This window comes from Monodelphis domestica, chromosome X (genome assembly GCF_027887165.1).
Source record: "Monodelphis domestica isolate mMonDom1 chromosome X, mMonDom1.pri, whole genome shotgun sequence".
NCBI lineage: Eukaryota > Metazoa > Chordata > Mammalia > Didelphimorphia > Didelphidae > Monodelphis > Monodelphis domestica.
In genome coordinates, this window is record NC_077235.1 from 27,766,457 (window position 1) to 27,790,417 (window position 23,961).

The 23,961-nt window shown below is 41.6% G+C and overlaps 1 protein-coding gene across 2 annotated transcripts in view; it reads right to left on the reverse strand.

Moving 5' to 3' along the window:
- SH3BGRL (SH3 domain binding glutamate rich protein like) overlaps positions 1 to 23,961 on the reverse strand; it is a 98,020-nt gene that overhangs the window by 32,066 nt on the left and 41,993 nt on the right. The gene's annotated exons all lie outside the window — the stretch shown is intronic.

Here is a 23,961-nt window from a genome sequence, read left to right on the forward strand (position 1 = left end):
GGAAGGAAGGAAGGAAGGAAGGAAGGAAGGAAGGAAGGAAGGAAGGAAGGAAGGAAGGAAGGAAGGAAGGAAGGAAGGAAGGAGGACCAACCATGTATTTCTGTCTCCCTAAAGGCTAATACTAAATGTGTCAGCAACTTACCCACTTTCAGAGAATCTCTCTAGGGCTTCCTGATATAGTGCCCAGCACTGTCGGGAACAGAAAAATAGAACACAAAAAAACTGCCCAATCCTTCAGGAGCTCCCAACTTACCTGGCCCCTCTGAGCTCAATAAGTCATACTTAATTTCTACATCCAAGCAGCTATGACTTCACTGGTATTGGTCCTCTCTCTCCCCTGGGAGCAAGTAAACAGCCTTCCTGAGGTTGTATGGCCCAAAATGTCACCACTCACCCCTTTGACTTGGAGATGAGCCACTCTGGACATAGTGGGGGCTGATCTTCAAATGATAGATATGTAAGTTTAATGTCAAGCCCATATGCTAGACCTTCCTAACTTGGTAGGACTTGCAAGGGCTTATGCACTCTGCCAGCTCACTGCTCAGCAATCACCTCTATGCCATGATGAGGCACCAGCAGAAGGCATCCATCTACCAGCCTAATATTTGCTTGTATTGTCTTTACTTGTGAGATGCAAACAGAAGTGAACTGTTTAATGCAGCGGGCATTTTGTGTGTCTTTCTGTAGCCAGAGAGAGGGGATTTAGAGCTATGATTTCTTAAGTAGAGTCAACTTTCAGCATGGGAAACTTCCTCCACCAATGCAGAACAAGACTTGATCTGTAACTTATCATCTTAGAACTGCCTGGTGCACAGAGGGATTAAGAGATTTGCTCATGGTCATAAAACTAGCACACATCAGAGGCAGAAAGGCTGGTCCCTGCATAAAGCTGCCTGAAATAGTTCTAAATAAAGCTTTAGGATATATTACTACCTCCTCATTCATCACAAACATTTATTCAGCACCTACTGTGTGTTTAGTGCTCAGGGATATATCAAGATTGGCACGGGGTCTATGGTCCTATAGACTAGCAATGAAGACCAGTAGACACAGTCAAACAGCCGGAAGGTACAATATCACATTGGTTTTCAATTTTTAGTTCATTGACTTATTGAGTCACTTTTCAAGAGGTATGTGCATCAGAAGTTACATTACTGTGTTACATTTCAAGAGGTTTGTGCAGCGAGGTCTATGGCCTTCATCTTGGAAAAGTAAAAATTCTGAAGTGGACTGTGGCAAAAACCCCTTTCATCTAAGCCAAGAACACGGTTTGAGTGGTTCTTTTCATTTGAAACACATATTTGTTCCCCATACCCGAGCTTTTTTCCCCAGCAAAATTGATTGAAAGAAGCATTCATGTGTCCTATGTTTCAATTCCAGGATGGAATTCAGCTTTATAAAAAAGAAAATGGATTTTTAAAGAGACTAGAATCAAATTCATTGAAAAGGAAGTAAAGTGTTTTTACCAAATTGTTTAGGAGCCCTGGTTATTTTTGTTTGCTTTTATCATTGGTCTGATATAAAGGGAATAAAAAAGAGTTTTTTAAAAAGAAGAATGCAACTAAAAGACCTAATAATTGTATGGCTTCTCAAAGACCCATGTATTAGTTTCGGCTAAGTAAGTAGTGTACTTCAAAGCCCATATTTTCCATCCATGGCAATGATGTAGGCTAAGTGATAGTACCCTCTATAGATGAAGAGATGTGGGCCAGACAATAGGGAAGGAAAGATGGGAGCTCCATCAAGCAGACACAGAAGTGACTGAGTAATTCCATTCAAAGAAGAGTAACTAAGGGAATACTCTCAAGTGGGAGGGTAGCCTGTAGCATTAGGCCTCAGGCACTGCTGTTTGGCATAGTATTGTTTAACATTCTTGTAAGTGTCTTCATATCAAATGGACATGGACACAAACAAAGCCTAGCTTACCCCTGGGAGAATGAAAGAGAATGCCCAAATATCTCCCCAGCTGCCAAATCTACTGAGATGAAAGTTCACAAGAAGTGAATTTTGCAAAATCTTACAGTTGGGTTCAAAAAAATCAATCTCACTATATGGAACAGGAGAGAGACGGTTAGGGAGGAGAGCATAGTGGGAAAAGAACTGGGTTTTCAGTCACAAGGACCCAGATTCAAATTCTAGCTGGAGTACTTCCTAGCTGTAGGACCCCAAGCCAGGCACTTCATCTCTCTCTGTCTCCTCATCTGCAACAACAACAATATCAACAATAACAACTGGCCTACATAACATAGATATAGACTGATCTGTAAACACAGGAATAATCCCAGCTCCAGGCTCAAAGGATGGTTGCTAGAAGGATCAAATGTGACAGCACGTATGAGGAGCTTTGTAATCCTTAAAGACTATTTCAATGAGTTATGATTATTATGAGGCAGCAGCTTATCTGCATGGGATCCATAGGCTCAATGTGAGTCAACTGCATAATATGGCCAACAGAGCCAATATGGCCCAAATGGAAGCATTGAGCAAGACAGAGCATCCGAACAAGGGAAGCAATAGTCAGCCAGTCAAAAGACACCGATTACTACAGCGCTTTCTGTGCCAGGCACTGTGCTGAGCACTGAAAATACAAAGAAATGCAAAAGAAAGTCCATGCCCTCAAGAAGCTGCCAGTCTGAAAACATGAGATTGGACAATAAGAGAACTGGTTGAAGTAGGTTCAATTTAGCCTGGAGAAGAATCCCACCATCAGAGACTAGGAAGTACAAGAGAGGAGGGCACAGACAACTGTCTTCCCGAATCCATAACTTGGAAAAGGGAGTAGATTTGTTCTCCTTGGCCCCAGAGGACAGAACTAGAAAAAATGAGTGGACTTGCAAAGAGATGTTCAGGTTCAACATAAAGAAAAACTTTCTATCAGTACTGCCAAGAAGGGTGATGGGCTGGCTCTCTGGGGAGGTAGTGAGTTCCCCATCATCATAGGTTAGAAAGCAGAGGTTTGAGGACCACTTGTCAGGTATGTTATAGAGGAAGATCTCATTTGCCTACAGGTTATCCTAGATGGCCTCAGGGGTACCCTGAGAGAAATTCCTGCAAGTCTTTAAACACAGCTCACATTTGGAAAAAGCTTAAAAGTTTGCGAAACACTTGGTATATATTATCTCATGTATATTTACTAAGATACTGCAAAAGATGTCTGATTTTACTGATGTGGGTACTGTTTTCACTATTCCAGGCTACCATCCCTCTAGACGTATGTTGGCGAAGCTATGGCATGTGCGCCTGAGGACATTCCTCACTTCACCTGCTCCTTTGCCTAGCAGCCCCATTGGAGTGCTTCCTCCCTCCCCTATCTGAGGTATGGTGGCGTAGGGGTGGGGCTCACATGTGGCAGTTTGGGCACTTGGTCTCTAAAGGTTCGCCATCACTGCTCTGGACCTTAGTAGAAGATTGCATGAGTTGCTGGGGTCCAAAATGTTAGGCTTGCCCTACACTAGCTGGTGCCTGAACAGAAAGTTCACAGTCTGTTCCTGGGTCTGCATTCCAAACCATCCCATCTTGACTGGTCTGCCTGAGCCTGCCCTGCACTGTCATAGTGAACCACTTTGATACACTCATAAGACAGCAGATGGATATAGATTGCTTGAAATCAACCAATTTGATTATTTATTTTTTTAGCAACAGGATCATAGAACTGGGGCTCAGACATCACTTGAAGCTCTTCTTCCCTATCCTCTGAATCATGCCATATCACGCAGGGCTGAAGAGATCTCATTTTCCATTTCTTACCAAGGTTGTGCTGAGACCCAGAGAGCAGCAAGATGCTTCCCAAAATCAATCTGAGTATCATCTGTGCTCCAAAGCATGGGTTTGCTTATATTACACTGAGCTGGAAAGAAACCAGAATTCCTGGTCCCTTTGATTCCTCGAATTGTGCAGAGTTTGATCATTCTCAGAATTACCGGGCCAATAAGTACACAACAATAGGCAAAGTTGATTTTTTCCATATACGACCTTTCCATTTCCAGGACAATTTCAGCTTGATCTGATGCTTACCAAATCTCCAGGTTATGGGGGCTATTTTCCTGAACTATTTAAGATTTCTCTAGCTCTTTCTTTGGAACAGGGAAGTCATCTCCTTGGAATGATAGACAGGCTGAAGAAAAAGGGTCCAGTGTGCACTGACAAATCAATGCATCTCCCTACTTGGAGAAGTTCTGCCCCACCACCCCTTCCATGTAGAGGGAGCAGCCTGAGCCAACACCCTACACTGCCCACATATTGGACTATCTAGGTCATTCCTGATCTTAATCAATCTGGAGATAAAGTCAGAATATAATAAAAAGCCTTCTTGCTAGTAAATGACATTTACTTTAAAAAAAATTGGGGGCAGCTGGGTGGCTCAGTGGATTGAGAGCCAGGCCCCAGAGATGAGAGGTCCTGAGTTCCAATCCAGCCTCAGACACTTCCTAGCTGTGTGACCCTGGGCAAGTCACTTGATCCCCATTGCCTAGCCCTTACCACTCTTCTGCCTTAGAACCAATATACAGTATTGATTCTAAGACAGAAGGTAAGGATTTTTTTAAAAAGACACAAATTAAAGACCAAATTCCATTGCTATGGGTCTCTTGAAAATGAAAAATTTATCCATCAGTGCCTGTGAGCAGAATTTGGCCCTAGAATTCCTCTTCTCAAAAGAAAAAGAGCAGGGGTAAAGGGAAGAGATAGAGTCGGCTGATTTTTTAAAGTGTACAGTCTGGATTACCACATGCAAATCAACAACATACTTCCGTACCAATTCCACTCAAAAGTTTGCAAAAAGCAGAACTGGGGTTACGTATGCCTGAGATGGGAAAGGGAAGTAATTATTCGTCATTATAGCTGGGACATTTCCAACAGAGAAAGAACCTGAACCCATAATTCACCATTATAGAAACCAGATGAGCTGACTAGAAAAAGAAATACAACAGTTAAGACCTTCATTAGGTCTTATGAGTAAGGAATTCATCCCTTTGACTCAGTGGTGTCACTTCTAGGACCATATTCTAGGAATATTATTGAAATAATATAAAGACTCGGCTAAAAAAAATAATATCATGGATTTGGAGTTAGAAGTAGTCTCCAAGAAGCCATATGTAGTACAACCCTCTCATTTTACAGAGGAGGAAACTGAGGCCCAAGGAAGGGAAGTGACTTGCCCAAGGTCACACAGGAAATAAGCAGCTAAGCCTAAAACCCAGATCCATTGACTGCAAATCCAGTGGTTTGTTCCACTGCACCACATGGTTTCACTTTAGTCATAGACACTTTGTAGTAATTTGTAATAATAGAAACAACTTCTGTTTCCAGCAACTAGGGAATGGCTGACTCAACTATGGTGAATGAATGCCATGGAACACTATTTCACCATGAGAAATGACAAATAGGAAGAACAAAAGACATATGGGAAGCCTCATATGGGGTGATACAGTGTGGAGAAAGCCAAACAAAACACACACTGATTCCAACCATGTAAACAACAACATCAGCAACAAAATTGGCAGTGCTAGGAGGTGGAAGAGATGAGCTCGGAAGCAACCACGGAAAAGAAATAGGGTGCCTTGTTCATCTGTACCTTTTTAAAACTGCAAATGAAGGCATAGTTTTATGGATAATTAGTTTTTTCTTTTTGTTTGTATGGCTGAATATTTGTGCATTGTTGCTAAGTCTAGAATAAATAAGTAAATATATATGTGGGTAGGGGTGGGGGGTATATGTGCATGTAAGCATTAATTAGGCACTTGCTGAGTATACATGGTTCAATGGAAAGAGGTCTGGATTTGGAATCAGAGGGCCTAGGTTCAAATTCAGGCTCCTGTATAATTAGGATTTGCTCCCCATAACTCTGAATCCCAGCTTCCCATGTTCCCTCTCACTTTACATGCTAATGTAGGGAGGTTATAAGTTTTGTGTAGCTCTGCCCCTCGCTCTCTTTTCCCATGGATGCAGCTGGGAAAGTAGGCTTTACTCAGGCTTTTACTGTTATCCTTTCATTTCTTTTACTTCAAGGGATTATTAATAAATCTTATAAAATATAATACTTGGAGTTATTGGATATTAATTTAAATTTTACACTCCACTACCTACCATCTATGTGATGTTAGACAAATTCACTTAAGGCATCTAGATGGCACAGTAACAACTAGGGTGTTGTACATGGAATAAGGAAGATCTGAGTTCAAATCCTATCTCAGACACTTACTAGCTCTATGATCTCAAGCATATCATTTCACTTCTGTCAGCCTCAGCTTCCTCATCTATAAAATGGAGGTGACAATAATAATGTTTCTGTCCCAGTGTTGACGTGAGGATCAAACAAGGTAAGAATCTAGAGCAGTGGTTCTCAACCTTTCTAATGCCGTGACCCCACAATACAGTTCCTCATGTGGCGGCGACCCCAAACCAAAAAATTATTTTGGTGGCTACTTCAAAACTGTAATTTTGCTACAGTTATGATTCAGAAAATAAATACCTGATATGCATTATGTATTCTCATTGCTACAAATTGAGAGGTTGAGAAGCACTGCTCTAGAGCAAAGAACTGGAAGGAGAATAAATAGTTAAACAGAGCGGATCAATCCAAAAACAATGATTCCAGAAGACAGAAATATGAGAACGAAATTAAAAGATTGAAAACATCATATTTCAAGAAATCAGAAAGGAAAATTACCTAATCTCTTGGAACCAGAGGGCAAACAGAAGAAAGAAATAATCTACTCCTCACTTCCTGAAAGATACTTCAAATGGAGAAGACCAGGAATGTCATAGCCAGAATCCAGAGCTCCAACATCAAGATAAAATTGCTGTGAGCATCCAGAAAGATTTGTGTACCAAGGAGCCACAGTCAGGATCTCATAAGATAGGAAACCTTGGAATACAAAATTTCAAAAGGCAAAAGGTATAGATTCACAACCAAAAAACAAAAAGAAACAAAACCAAACCAATTATCCTGTACAACTGAATATAATCAAATGGGGTGGGGGTGGGGGTGGGGGAGGAATGGAACCTTTCTAGAATAGAGGATTTTCAAGCATCTCTGATGAAACAATCTGAGCCAAGTAAGAATGCTGAAATACAAAGAGAGGAATCCAGAAAAACCTAGAAAGGTAAATTTATTGGAGCAAGTGGAACGAGCTATATGGTAATGTAAGGCTGACATTTTAATAGGGGAGAAAATAAACAAGTGTCTCTTCAGAACTTCCATTTCTCCAAAGGGTTAATATGAAAAACAGCAAAACTGGGAGTAGATTAGTTCTATTCTCAGGACTTTAAGAGAGGAAAGAGAAGGGAGAGGAAGACGAAAACAGGAAGAAGGGCGTGAAACTGGCTATTTCTCATCATTAAGGTACATGAGAAAAAGAATATACAAACATGGAAGAAGGGAGCAGACATAAGGCAAACCTCAACCTTATCCAAACTGGACAATGGTAGGCTGAAAACACACACACACACACACACACACACACACACACACAATTTGGTGAGAAACCCATCAAACTCATCAGGAAAATAAGCTGGAACTAGGAGATGGGTATTAAGAGGGAGGATGATAGCAGGGAGGGTTGAACAACAAACAAAACAAACTTCCTGTGAGGGCTAGTAAGGGAGCACAGGGAAAAGAATGGGAAAAAAACTAGAACCTAGGGGATGGGCGTGTATACTTCAATTGGAGAATAGCAGAATAAACTGTAGTCTGTGACTGTAATGGAATATTATTGGACTGTAAGAAAAATGATGAAAGATACGAGTTACCATGAACTGCTACAAAATAAAGTGATGAAAAAAACAATTTACATGAGGTCAACAATGGTATAAAGAAAAATGACTTGAGAATTCTGATGCTTGAAATGACCAACCATTTCTTTAGAGGGCCCAAGAGGAAGTATGTTATTTATCTCCTGACAGATGACGGCAACAATGATACCAAAAAAGGGGGATCACTGAAACCTTTTTTACCATGCCCAGCAAAGGTACAACTAGATGGCTCAGCGGATAGACAGCCACACCTGGAAAGCAGAGGTCCTGAATTTAAATCTGTCCTCAGCCACTTCCTAGCTGTGTGACCCTGGGTAAATCACTTAACCGCAATTGCCTAGCCCTTACTGCTCTTCTACCTTGGAACCAATACTTAGTATTGATACTAAGCCAGAAGTTAAGGCTTTAAAAATAAATAAATAAAATGCCCAGGGGAAAAAATAGAAAAAAAGCACAGATAAGTACATTTTTTAAAAGTGACACAGAATTATGTGCTTTTTTAAAAAAGGAAGTGGTTTGAAATAGAAATTCTGTTTCATATATAGTGTTATTTTTGTATTCTGCCATATATATGGAAATGCTTTGGTTTTTAGTGCTTAAGTCCAGAATAAAAATATTTTTAACAGAAAGGCATACATAAACATATATATGTATATATCCATATATATATAGGCATGCATGAACATTCATTACAGAATTTAAGGTAATATACAATGAATAATAGACTACATACTACTGGAGTTCTTAAAAGGGAAAGACTATTGTGAAACCAGTTGTTAGGGGCTAAGGCCATGACCAAACCCTGCAAGCCTCAGGTGGCAAGTAGCATCTTTCTCTTCCTCCCCAGCTATTCCATCACTTCAGCATTTCCTGTCTTCTTGAATCTATTTCCTACTTCCTGGCATCTAGCTCTCCAGTTTTGCAAGGTAATGAGGCAGAACTCAATCCCAGGAACCTGGCCTAGGGCTAAAGAGATTTCCTTATTTATGAGATGGTATGTACATAAAATATTTGAAAATTGCATAATATCTTACGACATGTCTCTCATGTCAAGCACGCCCCCAAACATGCTTCCAACCCTCCAGTCCAGCCATCTTCTTGCCCTGTTTAGGGAGACACTAAGAATAAGCATGGCTTCACTAAAAATAAGTCCCGTAACACTAACCTCATTTCCCATTTTGATAAAGTGACGAGATTAGCAGAATACCCAGATCTATCCCTTTGCTGGTATCAAGTCACATGAATTGCTGCCAAGAGAACTGTGATAGTTAGGTGGGTTCAGAGTTTGTTGACACACCATGCCTGGTGTTAGTTAATGGGCATTAATGGATAGATATCAACCCAGAGAGAGGTTCCTAGCAACATATCAGTCAGGAAGGGCCAGGAAATGAAGCCAACAAAGCTGGAGGTGAGGAAGTCATGTTGGGGACAGAACCGAAAAGAACTAGGGTGGGGAGATGGGGTGGACAAGCTGTCATTAACCCAAATCAAACTGTCCAGGGATTATGTATGTTCAAGTTTAGTCCCCATATGAAAGGAGGTTCTCTTCCTCTCTTCATTTCATCAACCCCACCTCCTCTAACCTCTCTCTCTCTGCTGACTGTTCTTCCATCGGTTGACAAATCAGAGGGTTTAAAAAAACTGTGAACTTAGAGCTCTGAGCCACTAACAGACCTGTTCAAAACCAATTGAGCAACCAAAATAATTACATATATGCTGCTATTTTTATCTTCCCTACTCTTATCTTGTTTGATCCCTAAAAACAATAAAAAAAAGACGGGGAAAGCCAGCTCAAGGCAAAGAACATGATGATGCCTGTGCATGTAGACACAACCAAAAAGTATTCCTCAAAAGGAGACAGCTGAGGTTTTCAGAAAATACAAATTGGTAACTGAAGTTTTGACTTATGTACTAATGTCCAGCTGAGTGGTGACAGTACAGCTCCTTCATAAAGCAGTGCCTTGTTCTACATCTGAATTGCATTTTTACTTAAATAATGCTACCTATGTCATGATTTGCAAGTTAAAGACATTCCAGGGGGCAGCTAGGTGGCTCAGTGGATTGCGAGATAGGCCTAGAAATGGGAGGTCCTTTGGAATATGGCCTTCCTGACTGTGACCCTGGGCAAGTCACTTAATCTCCACTACCTAACCTTGCCATTCTTCTGTCTTGGAACCAATACACAGTATTGATTCGAAGATGGAAGGTGAGTGTTTAAAGAACGTCATTCCAGTCTTCACATGCATCTATCTCTCCCACAGCAATATAAAACACTTCTACTACCACAAAATTCTTTGAACAATTTTCTCACTACAGGGCCTCTGGTTTAACCTAATTCTCTTTATCAAACAAGATTCTAATCCCTGCCTCCCTTTTCATTGGCTATCTCCTGGGCCTTCAAGGCTAGGGAAGGGGTCCCATTTCACATCGTTCTCAATTCTCATGAGTGCCATGACAAAAGAAACTCTCTGAATTTCTCCTCCAATTATTCCCCTTTCTCCTATCAACCCAAGAAATGATCCTGAATTTAGAATTTGTTGAGAAGATCTGATAATTATCAGATTGGCCTCCTAGAAAAACACAAAAAAAGATTCTAATTTCAGAACTTCCTTCAGAAAATTATTTTTATAAATGATCCAGAAGCACTGAAACTGAAGCCCAGCTTAGTAAAGAAATGCTCCCTGGGAAGACTGGAATACTGAGAGGTCAAACAAGCCAGTAAAGAAACTGCAGTGGGTAGTCTGAACCCTAACTTCTCTCTAGGGCTTGAGTCAATGCCATGCTAGGGACTCACCCAGAGGCATAAAATATGAGAAAGCAACAGATCTCAAGTGTTTGTTCCACTGAACTTAATTTTTTTTATTTGTTGCATTTCTGAATTCTTGAGTCTTATTGCTGCCATTCTCTTTCCCCACTAACTATATAACTAACATACATAACTATATATAACACTATATTTAATGAACAGGACACTCCATCTCTCAGCCCTGGCTTTCTCTCTGGCTATCCCGCATGCCTGAAACTTTCTCCCTCCTCTGATTACTGACCTCCCTGGAACAACGTGGCAACTTCCATAGCTACCTTATTTTAAGAAGCTGTCTGAGCCACCACAATGTTCATCAACCACTAGCTGGTCAGTCAGCAGCCTTCAACATCCATCAGAGCAAGGTCTTCCACAGGAAAAAGATAACAACTCACTGAAGGCTCAGGATTTTTTAGCAATAGAGTATTTTTAAATTAAGGCTGGGACATTGGTTTTTTTAGGTAAAATATTATTGCGCACCTAATAGACTACAGTAGAGAGGAAACATCACTTTTATATGCACTGGGAAGCCAAAAAATTCATGTGATTAACTTTATTGTGATATTTACTTTCTTGCGGTAGTCTAGAACAGAACCCACAATATCTCCGAGGCAAGCCTATAAGCTTGCTTTGGATAGATTTGTTTGCATGTTGTCTCCCCCATTCGATTGTAAGCTCCTTGAGGGCAGGGAATATCTTTTGCCTCTTTTTTGTGGACCTGGCACTAAGCACAGTGCCTGGCACACAGCAGGTGCTTAATAAACGTTGATCCACTGATGGATGGATTGATGACATGTCCACTGTGTTATGAAGAGTTTCTACCCACTGTTCTAAATGGGTTAATTAGTTACTATACTATTTCTCTGTTGAAAACATCTGGACCTATTTATCAGTCAATCAACACCATTTTTAAAGCGCTAACTATATTGTACCAGGCACTAGAGCAAAGAAAAACACCAACCTCCCTACCTCTTAGCACCACCATAAAAGAGCTCACATTCTAATGACACAGCATGCAAATAACTGTGTACACTCCAGAAAATAAACAAAATAAATAAAAGGCCATTTCAGATAGATGGCAACAGTAGTATGGGGAACTGGGATAGGTCATCTGCAGAGATGGGAGGTGAGCTCAGTCTCAAAGAAAACCAAGGAAGCCAGGAGACAAAGATAAAGAGGGAGAGCATTCCAGGCACAGGGAATAGCCAGGGCAAAGTTGTGGAATTGGGAATGTGTGAGGAAGAACAAAGAGACCAATGTCACTGGAACTTAAAGCACAAAGAAAGGAACAAAGTGCAATACTGGAAAGGTAGGAAGGAATCAGATTGTGAAGGACTCTGGATACCCAATAGGTTATTTTGATAATTGATCCGGAAGGCAATGGGGAGTCAGTGAAGTTAATTGAGTAGAAAGGTGACATGAGCAGATCTGCACTTGTGGAGAATGTATTTAAAAAGGAGACTTGAGCCAGGAAGGTGTCAGTATGCTCTTGCAGTAGAGTGTCAGAGTATGTGGTGATGAGAGAACATCATCATGATGTCTCTGTGAATGGAAAGAAGGAAACCCATACAAGGTACACTGTGAATTGAAATAAAAGCAATCCTACCCTTCAAGGAGCTTATGTTCTAATGGAGGAAGGCAATGTATAAAAGGGAGGAAAGGGGAGATGAAGATATCTCGAGTTAGGAGGACAGCCTGGAGAGGCCTGAAGAAATGACTGACCTGGGGGGAGGAACCTGCCAGTCAGATGGGGAGGTCACAGGATTCAGAAAGTAAAGGCCACAATCAAGGATGTCAAGGATGATACTGAAGCCACAGGCCTGGGTGACTGAGAGCATGACAGTACTCTTAATGGTAACAAGAAAGGTAGGAAGAAGGGAGAATCTGTGTAGAAAATATTCAGTTGTGTTTTAGACATGTTTACTTTGAGATGTCTAGGAAATATCAAATTTGAGATGTCCAAAAAGCAGTTGGTCATATAAGACATCATGTCAGAAGAGAGATTAAGGCTGGAATTCATCTGTATAGAGATAATAGAAGTGAGACAGTAGAAGGGGAGAAGAGAAGAGAGTCCAGGACAAAGCCTTGGGGAGGGGGGCACCCACAGTTAGTGAGAATGACTTGGAGGAATCCAGCAAAGGAGACTGAGAAGGAACAGTCAGACAAGTAAAAGAAGAACCAGTAAAAAGTAGTGTCACAAAAAGAGAGAGAAGAGGGTGAATGTCCTGGAGAAAAGAGCAATCAACAGTGTCAAAGGCTGCAGAGAGGTAAGGAGCGATCAGGATTGTGACAAAGCCATTAGATTTGGCAGTGAAGAGATCACTGGTAACTTTGGAGAGAGCAGTTTCTTTTGGATGGTGAGGTCAGAAGCAAGACAACAGAAAGTTTAGAAAAGAATGAGAGAGCCACAGGGGATTTATGACGAAATATGTTATACAAAGCCCAACAAGGAACTGCTAGAGTCTGATTACAGACATGCCATTTCCCACTTCATTTCTTCATGAGTTTTTTATTGTATGTGTAATGTGTCTTCTATCACAACATGAGCAATATGGAAATATGTATTACGTGAAAGCACTGTTATAACCTACATCAGACTATTTACTGCCTCAGGGATGTGGGAGGGGGAAAGGAGGAAGAAAATCTAAATTCCAAAATGTCAGAAAACAATTGTCAAAAACTGTTTCTACATGTAACTGAAACAAATATTTTTCAAGAGAAGATAAGAGGAGAGAAAGTATCAGTTGTAGATGACAGCTGAGTAGGGCAGGAAAAATATAGGGCAACAGCTAGCAGGGATGGTATGGACAAGTGAGGGTTCTAAGGAGATGTGGGCGACAGGAAAGAGCCAATGTATTGGGGAAAATGGAGATGATGAAAGAGTGGGGATGATGATAGGGGCTACTGCTAGAGAAAATAGAATGGGATCATATGAGACAGGGGCAAAGAAAGAGAGAGTGAGAGAATGCTGTCTGAGTGATGTGAGATGAGGAGGAGAGAAGAGGGAGTTCTTGGCAATTAAGCCTCAGTTTTTTCAGTGAGAAATGAAGCAAGGTTCTCAGCTGAGACGATAAGTGGAGGAGGGAGGAGTCATGGGAGGTTTGAGGAGGGCTGAAAAGGTTTGGAAGAGCTGCTGGGATGAGTGGGAGAGTAAATTATTAGGGAGGTGTAAGAGGATTAACAGACCACAGTGAAGGCACAGTTGAGATTAAGTAACATAAATTTGTAGCAAAGCCAGCCAGCACAGTTGCCACAATTTTCTCCAACTCTATTCAACACCACGTGAATGGAAGCAAAGGAGGCTGATAGTGGGTGTCATCCAAGGTAAAGACTTGCCAAGGCACAATCAGAGCTGAGACAAGGGACAAGAGATTGGAAAGTAAAAAAGAACATAGAGATAAACTGATTCACCAAGGGATTAACAGAAAAAGGAAGAGAGCATAGTTCATGCAAGGGCGAAAGCCTGGGAATTGACTGAGGAGTAGAGGATTGGAGGTCATAGTGAAGACAAAGAGCTGTATTATTGACTATAAGGCATTCCATAGCATAGTAGGAGAAATAAGTAAGCAGGACAGTGGGGTGGCTTAGTGGATTGACAACCAGGCCTACAGATAGGAGGTCCTGGGTTCTAATCTGGCCTTAGACACTTCCTCACTGTGTGACCCTGGGCAAGTCACGTAACCCCCATCGCCTAGCCCTTGCCACTCTTCTGCCTTGGAACCAATACACAATATTGATTATAAAATGGAAGATAAAAAAGAAATGAGTGGATCTAGAATGGGACCCTGAAAGGGGGAGGAGGGTTGAGGGGCACGAGAGTAAGGAAGTAGGAATTTGGGGATGGGTCACAGGATTTGTACACTGGCAGCTGGAGTTACAAAAACACTGGGATGGGGAGAGTATGAGGAAAGTAGGAGTATGCTAACTGTTGAGAAATTGGTCCAGGCAGAGGATGAGTAGTTGGAAGTCCAGAGGGATGCAGCTAATTAGACTATTCAAGGTCCTGCCATGAGGTTCAGCCTAGTGGCAGGTGGTGATTTTGTGTCCTGTGATACCTAATAGGCCCTTACAGTAGGCAGGAGAAGGCAAAAGCATAGTGGCCTAGGGGAGTAAGGTCAGGAAGCAAGAGGGAAGACTATTTAGGAGATAGCCACTGGAGGACTAGAAGAGATTTGGGGGTGAAGACAGAGGCAAGAGATAGCTAAAAGTGGGGTGCAAGAACCCACTGCTAACAGAGATCTCCCTGGGAAGGAGTGGTGCAAAGAAAGAGATGTGAGGCAGGTCATAAGGATGGGTGCAGCCTTAGTCTCTCTCCTGGGATCTAGTCCTTCATCGCCATCAGCCTAATGGTCAATTTGAACTTTAAATCTTACCTCTGATACTTGCTACCAGTGACCTTGGGCAAGCCATTTCCTTCTCTCCCACCTCCATTTTCTCAACTGTGAAATGAGGGAGATTAAACACAATGGCCTCTGAGGTCCTGCCTTCTCTGGATTCCAGATCCTGATTCTATGAACCAAAGAATGTAAGTCCAAATCCCAGCTCTGCAACTTACTATCTAAGTGACCTTACATCACCTGATGTACTTAAAGTATCTGGACTTCAGTTTCTTTATCTGTAAAAATGGAAAGTGAAGACAAGGACTTTTTTGGTCAGTCTTTTCCTCCATAACACATGGCACAGTATTTGGCATTTTGGGAGTGGGGAGTGCAAGGGAAACTTGTGATTTCATGGAGTTAGACAACTCGCACTGTGAAAACTCTCTCTACCAATGCAGAATAGTAACTCTTCTATGACACTTACTAAGTAACTTACTCCTGATCCCAAGGATCCCAAGGGCAATAGGAACTAGAGACAGAACCTGAACCCACGTTTTTCTGTCTCCAAAATTAGCACTCCATCCCAGGCCCCTAATAAATGTTTGAATAGTATATTTGAATTCAAAAAGGGAAGAGAGACGGATAGACTAATCTTGAAGGTCCCTTTCCAGCTCATGATCTTAAAATTGGTAGGAGTGGTCCAAAAAGCTGTGCCATGGAGCTGGGGTGATGCATGAGGAAACAGCAGGGAGCTCTGGGTGGGAGTAAAGAACCATCTGCAGGGAAAAACAGGCCTCACGTGGAGCCCTGGCACAGGAGCCTTCAGGCTGGAGACTGTGCCTCTGAGGAGTAACATAGACCACTGGGGCTGGTGGTTATTCATTCCAAATCTCCCACTCCATGCACCTATTTCTTTTTCTCCCTTTTCACAGTACTTGATTCTAGAAGATCATGAATTCCTTGCTCACGAGTGAGGAACTGGTCTCAGAATACAGAAGCACTGTTTTAGGCATTCCAATGTTCCCCGAGTGGGCACCACAAACCCTGGATAACTAGGGCAACAATCCAAGAGTGGGCCTGACTCTCTGTGCAATCCACTGCTGTACTAACCCCGTACCATGGAAAAGGAAAAGCTCAACTGGCCACAGTCTGATGAACCTTTGCCTCAGGTAAATTAAGAGGAGATGTGGGAAATCAGCTGGGTCAAATACTATCCAAATCCTGTGGGGGAGAGGCAGGAGGCTTGCCACATTATTTTGACTGAGTGAAAGTACTTCAGTTCTTGAATAACATTTGGGCAAAAGGAGCCTCCCCAGGACCACCTGAAGAATTTAGAAGGACCCACCTTGGCTCCCTTTTTGGTTACCTACCAGAAGAAATAAAGTCCTTTGAAATCTGTAGGAGAAGTGTGAGAGGGAGAGTTAATCATTAATGGCAAGCTGAATCAAAGATGAAATCATCTTTTGAATGATAGCCTAAAAAACAACAGAAAGATTCTCAACGGGATATAAAACAACAACAACCACCATCACCAAAAACAAAATTTAAAAATCCAGAAGCAATTAAGATGGACCCACCAAATAAGGAAGCACAAAAACAAACAACTGTCATCTCTGGAGATGCCAGATTTATCAGAGATCACATCCATTTTTCTAACCAGAAAGAACAGTAGCACCACCTTACATGCTTTGCTCTGGATTAAAGATCCAAGAGAAATCTAGAGTTGGAGGGAAAAAACAATATCCAAAAAACCCACAAAATCTACCAGACTCTACCTGGGATCCCCTTTCTCCTCCCTCCCTGCTAGAGCTCCTCAAATCTGACCCAGATGACTCCTGCCTGAGAAGTGTATTGCCCTTTCTCCCCACTCTGCTTTATGAAATTTGGCCCCAGGTAGCATTTTACATTGGGAAAAACATGGAATTGGGAGACAGAGCCTCTGATTCCCTCTCTTTCCACCCACCCCCTGCAGCCTGTACTCCTGAACTTCAAAGGGGCAGAGGATTTTGACTTTTCAATGATGTCCCAAAAGTATCCCGAGGACAGTAGCTGCTGACAGCAGAATCTACATTGGGAGACAAAAAAGACTAGATGTGATGAGGAAAACAGATTCCAGGCTCTACAAGAAGCTCAACAGAAAAGCTACAAAATGGCTAGGGAAAACTCCGTGAGTAACCCTCCAAAGAGGAGAAAAAAGGACTTCTGGCAACCAAAAGCTGTGAGTTATCCCTTTGCCATACATACTCTCTAAGCTTGAGTCCACTTTCCCCCAGACTCTATGCATACTTTGGGAGAGTTTGTCACAGACTTTTTAGGAGGTGGGGGTGGGGGAGGTGATTTGTACCAACCATATCACTGGTAAATATATAACTATCTGCCTAACTGATATCAACTTATAGCCTTGGGGATGAAGCTAACTGGTGGGGGCTCATGAGCTACAGCATTAGAAAGATATCTCCACCCCTTAGGAATAATCCCAAACTCTAAGGGGACAAGGAATAGACACATTCTGAAGATCCAGACTAACAGGGAAAGTGGAATTGGGAAAGAAGTGCCAGGGCATTTTCTACAACATTATAAGTTTGTGCAAAGTATTTATAGCTGAGCTTTTTATAGTGACAAAAAAATTAGAAAATGAGGGATGTCCCTTGATTGGGGAATGGCTGAACAAATTGTGGTATCTGTTGGTTATGGAATACTATTGTGCTAAAAAGAATAATGAGCTGGAGGAATTCCACGTGAACTGAAAGGACCTCCAGGAAGTGATGCAGAGTGAAAGGAGCAGAACCAGGAGAACATTGAACACAGAGACTGATACACTGTGGCACAATTGAATGTAATGGACTTCTCTACTAGCAGCATTGCAATGAATGATCCAGGACAATTCTGAGGGACTTATGAAAAAGAACTGTGGGAGTAGAAATACAGAAGAAAAACATATGATTGATTACATGATTCAATGGATATATGACTGGGGTTTGGCTTTAGATGAACACTATTACAAATATGAATAATATAGAAATAGGTTTTGAACAATGACATATGTATAACTCAGTAGAATTGCTTGTTAGCTCCAGAAGGGGGTAGAGAAGAGGGGAGGGAAAGAATATGAATCATGGAACCGGAAAAATATGCTAAATAAATTTTTAAAAGATGTTTGGGAATCTCACAGTGCAGTGGAAAGTATAGTGAGTTTAGAGTCAGAGGACCTGGATTCAAATGTTGGATATATTTATAAGGTGTATGAATTTGGCAAGTTATTTAATTTTTGTTTCTTCCTCTATAAAACAATGGGGTTAAGGGACAGCTAGGTAGCACTGTGGAAGGAGCACCAGGTCAGGAGTTGGGAGGATTTCATTTCAAATCCAGCCTCAGACACTTATTCACTGTGTGACCCTGGGCAAGTGACTTAATTCCAATTACCTAGCCCTTACTGCTGTGAAGAGATTCTCTCTTCACACTGCTCTTCTATATTAGAACTGAGACTGACAAGAAGGTAAGGGTTTTTAAAAAAGATAATGGGGTTGAAATAGATGACCTTTAAAGCCTTTCTGCCACTAACTCTAGGATCCTATGCTCTGCTTTAGAATTTGAGAATACAAGAGATTCATATGGACATAACTGATTGAATAAAAAGAGTTCTTTTTGTCTACTAACATCAAATATGCATAGAAACTCAGCACAATAGAGAGTGAAACAGCTACCTCTGTGGAACACTCTCCAGTTTCTCCATTCATGAAATGGTGCTCACTGTGGTTTCCTTCACATGGAATATCACCCAATCTTGAGGTTCTGGTGGAGTGCCAGCCTATCACAGGATTGACATACAAGGACCTACATCCTCCCCACCCACAAGTGAAATGCATCTTATCCTGGCATGATTCGCTTGCCATTATTATTCCAGAATAAGGCATTCACTAATGAGATGGTAGCCCAGGAGGTTTAAATCCAAAGTCAAGCCTTTTGGTTTCTCAAGCTTTTCCCCTCAATCTGTCTCCTTCATTTCTTTTCTCTTCCACTTTATTGTACACATCATAGGAGGTCAAATACAAGGATATAAGATCATAGACTTTGAGCTGTAAGGGTCTTCAGCAATATAGTCCAACTCACACATTTACAGAGGAGGAAACCAAAGTCCAGACGAGGAAAAGGACTGGCCCAAAGTCATAGGGAGTGGCAGGCCTGGAATTTGAACAGGGAACCTTTGATTATCAGTCCAAAACTTTCTAGTGTTCTGTTTATCGCATCTCTGCATATGTAGGAACTGGTTGGTGCAGTTTATGGACTGCCTCCATCTAGAAGACAGTATGGGCAGAACCTTTGAGAAAGGAAGATGAGAGGCCCCAAAGGAGAGAATGCCCCTTCACTTTGGAAAGCCTGAGCACTCCCTCAAGCAGTCTAGGGCTAGGTGAGCCACCTTAATCATCTAGGTGATGAACTCCCATAAAGCAGAGGCGTCAAACACTAAATAGTACAGTCTCAGTGCCATCAGTACAGAACTAATAAAGAAACAATGCGACATAGATAAAATGACATTTTGAAACTAAGTTATTACGTGGCCTCAGGGATCTTTTAACATTCTATGCAAATGAGTGACCCCTTCGTCTATTTGAGTTTGATACCACTGACTTGGAAGATGAAAGCCAGCAAAAAGTTTACCCATAAGCCTCTGCATTTTTAGTGCCAGCTTTACAAAGGTATCCAATAGAGTAGTTCAGATGGGTAGAGAATACATCAAGGAGAAACCATCTGGGTATTAGAGCAGAGACTTCCCTCTGTGACCTCCCATAAGGCGGTGAACTCTTAACAGGGTCAGGCTTCATCTCAATTAGTCCAAGTCCCAAATCTAAGCAAATATTTGAAGGAGTTGAAGGAAAAAGAAAAGATGCATTCACAGAAAAAGAAATATTCCATGAGGAAACTACGATATGTATGACAGAACAAGGAAAAGGAAAAAAGAAATCAGGTGACAGCCTAGCAGTAATACTACTTTAAAACTTGGTCTCCAAAAGAACGGTCGCTTCCATGGCATGTGTCTTTTCCAAAAGGAGAGCACACCTTTAGTGTCCATATGGCAACGAGGCATTAAAAGATGGGGAAACTGAGGCAAGATCACATTGACATTTACTATATATTTATGAAGTCTGTTGTGTGCCAAACATTCAGGAAACAACGATGAAGACTGACTCTATCCCTGGCTTTATGGCCCAATGTGAAGAGTAGTCATGGCTACAAATATGTATAATACAAGATAGAACACGATCAGGGAAAAGAAGGGGCAGACAATGTGCTCTAAGAAAATCTGAGGGCAGAAGGTGGCCCATGTTCACCTCAGGGTTGGGGTTGGAGAAAAGTTAAGTCATCCAAAGAGCCTGTCATTAAACAGCACTCAGAAGAATGAACCAAAAAAAGTGGCCCAATTAGAGAACAATACAATTCACTTACTAACAGGGAAGCAAAAGGTTTGTTCCATAAAAAGCCCTACACTCATTTCTTTCTGGGCTGCCTGGTTTCATTTCTTAGAGGGAATGAAGCATGTGTTGATGATCAGAGGGCAGGTTGGAACTTGCCCATCTTAGGACTTGGAGCAGCTTAGCATGTGGTCTTTCCCCTTGGGCTCTGGTACCTAAACCCTCCAATGTAGCAGCAATCCTAGATACTTCCCTCCTATTAGCCCTAGGAGCCAGCCAGAGCTACAAAGACAAAATGGAAGAATGTACTTGAAACTGAAAATCAAAGACTACTACGATCCTACCATAATGGAACCCAAGGGACAGTCTATTCCCATTCCTGCCTTTCAAGTCATCTGAAGAACAAATTTGCACTGTACCCCATAATTTAGGTGGACAGATTGGATGATCTGCTTTGAAGACAGAAATGCTTAGATTCTCTCATAAAGACAAAGTACTGCAGGATGACACATTCTTTCTTTGCTCACCTCAGTATAAATTCTAGCCGTAACTGGTTACCCAAGGTGTAGGTGACACATTCTCCATTCACCAAAAAGTGGTTCAACAAGTATGAGACAGACTTCAGCCCTTCAATGGATCCATGATCTCATTGGCACAAGTCCACCCTCCACCAGGACATATGACATCCTCCCTTTCTTCTCATTCTGGGCAATTCTTGTCCATTCCTCACTATAGATCCTCTCTGAAGACCTGCCCAATGCACTGGAGGCTGTGGTTGGAGTCTTTCAAGATTTCATAGATGCCAAACTGTCACTGGGGCTAGCCATCTGCCATCTCACTCCTTTTTTAAAACCCTTGCTTTTGGGTTTAGTAACAACTCCAAGATAGAAGGGCAAGGGTCAAACAAGCAGGGTTAATTGAATTGCCCTGGGTCACACAGACAGAAAGTGTCTGAGGTCAGATTCGAACCCAAGTCTTCCCAACTCTATCCACTGTGCCTCCTAGTTGCCCTGTGGACTGCCTAACTGCCCTATCCCTCATTCTTGCTATATCATTGCCCTTGATGTTGCCTTTTATATCAGTTCTCAGGCTGTCATCCACCACATATCATCTTTCTCGTGTTTTCCTTTTTTCCTGAAAGAATGATGGCATTCCATGACATACAACCATAACACAATACTGGAAGAAGATGGGTATGAAAAGTAGTGCTTTGGCAGAAGGGAACAGCTTGGGATCCCTGAAAACACTACGTAGTTTCCCAAATATAATAAAATCCAATCCTCTCCTCCTATTCTGGAGCCCAAATCATCTGGGTTTATCTATAGTATCTACTGACTTGGTTTACTTATTCATTAAAAAGATATAAATACAGCCATATATCAGCCCACATGATGAAATCTGAATATGCATGCAGATATATGTAGAAATAAAATGAAAAGACATCAATATATACATTTATAGAGAGAGAGATATATTCGTGTATGTATATGTCAATGGGCTGCCCATCTACCCACATAGTATAGTCTGGATACAGACTACAGAAAAGATACAAATAGATATTTGTATGTATATATTTGTACATATGCATACACACAAATATGCATACATATGCAAAAAGGCATATATTTGTATCTTTTCATTGTATTTATAGATTTATTTATATCCAAATTACACCATGTGGGTAGATATATGCATATATTTGATCTTTTACATGTGTTAATAGACTGCATCAATGGGTCACTCATCTAGCCATATGGTATGGTTTGGACAGCATGCATCCTTTCTCCATTTTGTTTTTTCAGCATGGTTGATCTCTTAAGTGACTATAGATCTCAATGAGGAGGCCCTAGAACTAATTTTCAGTTGAATTCAATTAAACCAAACATTTATGAAATGTTCCAGGAACACTGTAGGCATTTAATAAATGCTCATTAACTGAACAGAACTCTCTGAGATGCTAGAGCTACAAAGACAAAAGTGAGATAGTTCTTGTCCTCAGTCAGCTTACAGTCTACTCTACATGCATATTCCAGGGCAGTCTTGGTGGACCTTTAATGAGTTCAAGTGCCCAGAGGGCAAATTCAAACTGTCTGTGAGGTCCCCAGTTAAAGGAGAAAGTGCTTGCTTTGAGAGGCTGGACAGAGGGGCAGGGCATGCAAAAAAATGTCCTCAGGCCAAGAAGAGGGGGATCAGAATCAACTTCCTGGGTGCTGGCTCTGCATGCATGCCACTTCTTCACCAACGTGGTTCTAGAGTTTGACGTACTCATTGTGGCTGCTCCTGCAAGTACAGCTAAATATCTGGTGGCCAAGTTTAGTATGGTCACATGTAATCTTCCGGGGATACTGTGCCACGGAAACGAATCAACCACTTAATAGCAAAGGGGGAAAGCACATCTACATCCAATTCTCCATATAAGCATCTTAGACTCAAGCTAACTGATTAAGAAAAGAAATCATTCAAAATAAAAAATCAAAACCGTTCCATTCTATCGCACTTTTTGTCTGCTGACCTCCTGAAAGGCAAGGTTCTTAAGCAAAACAAAATCCTACTTGCCATATATATATTTTAAATTACTGACAATCTGCCCAACAGCTGTCTTAAATGATCAACCAAGTTAGATGTGATGAGTGGTCACGTGATTCCCAGTTTACACAAACAGAATCTCAGCTGCAAATATTTCTTTCTGGAAATGTGACTGGTGAAGTATATCCTTCCTGTTGGCACCAACTCATTTTCCTAAAAGCTTAAACGTGCACAAAGCTTGCTGTCACACGTGACCCTCCAGAGGCTGATTAAGGTTGTTTCTAAGTGGAAAAATTTCAAAGGAATGCAGCTTCTCTGACTCCTTTGCCTGGCAGAACACAAACCACAAAATAATGAACATGTGTGGCTGACTCACATATATAGACAGGACACTGGCCTCAGAGGCAGGAGACCTGGCTATTAATCCACCCCTGCCACTAACTGACTGTATGACACTGGATAAGTGAAGTCATTTCCCTTCTTTGGGACCATTTCCACAGCTGTGAAATTGGAAGTATTGATCTAGCATCACCTCCTTCTAACTGCCATTCATCAGCAAAAGGCTCCTTAGAATCATAGTGATCCTGGTACCACCTGCTAGGAAAGACATGAATCCCAACTCCCTCTCCTCCATTAATCATCAGGAAGATTCAGAGAATCTCCAAGTTGGTGCAAAATTAGAAGCCATCTGGATGGGCCCATTCTTTGGCAAAAATGTCCAACAAACAAACATAGGGCTCTGTTTGCTCATAGACAGAATCTACATCCTCTTCAGCCAGCCCATTCCATTGTGAGAAAGCTCGAATTATAAGGTTTTTCCCAATATCACTCTGAACTTTGCCCTTTTTGCTACTTCCATCCATGGCTTCTAGCTTGGCCCTCTGGAATGAAATATAGTAAGTTTAACTCTTCTTCTACATGACAGCCCCTTAAACACCTGCAGACAGCTATTATGCCCCCACCTAAGTCTTCTCTACTCCAGACCAACCACATCCCAATTCCTTCCATCAATCCTCATATGCCATGATCTCAAGCCCTTTTCATTATCCTGGTCACCCATCTTTAGATACTCTGCTTTGCCAATGTCCTTCTGAAATAAGAAGTCTAGAAGTGAATGTAATATTCTAAGTGATGCCTGACTAAGCTAGAG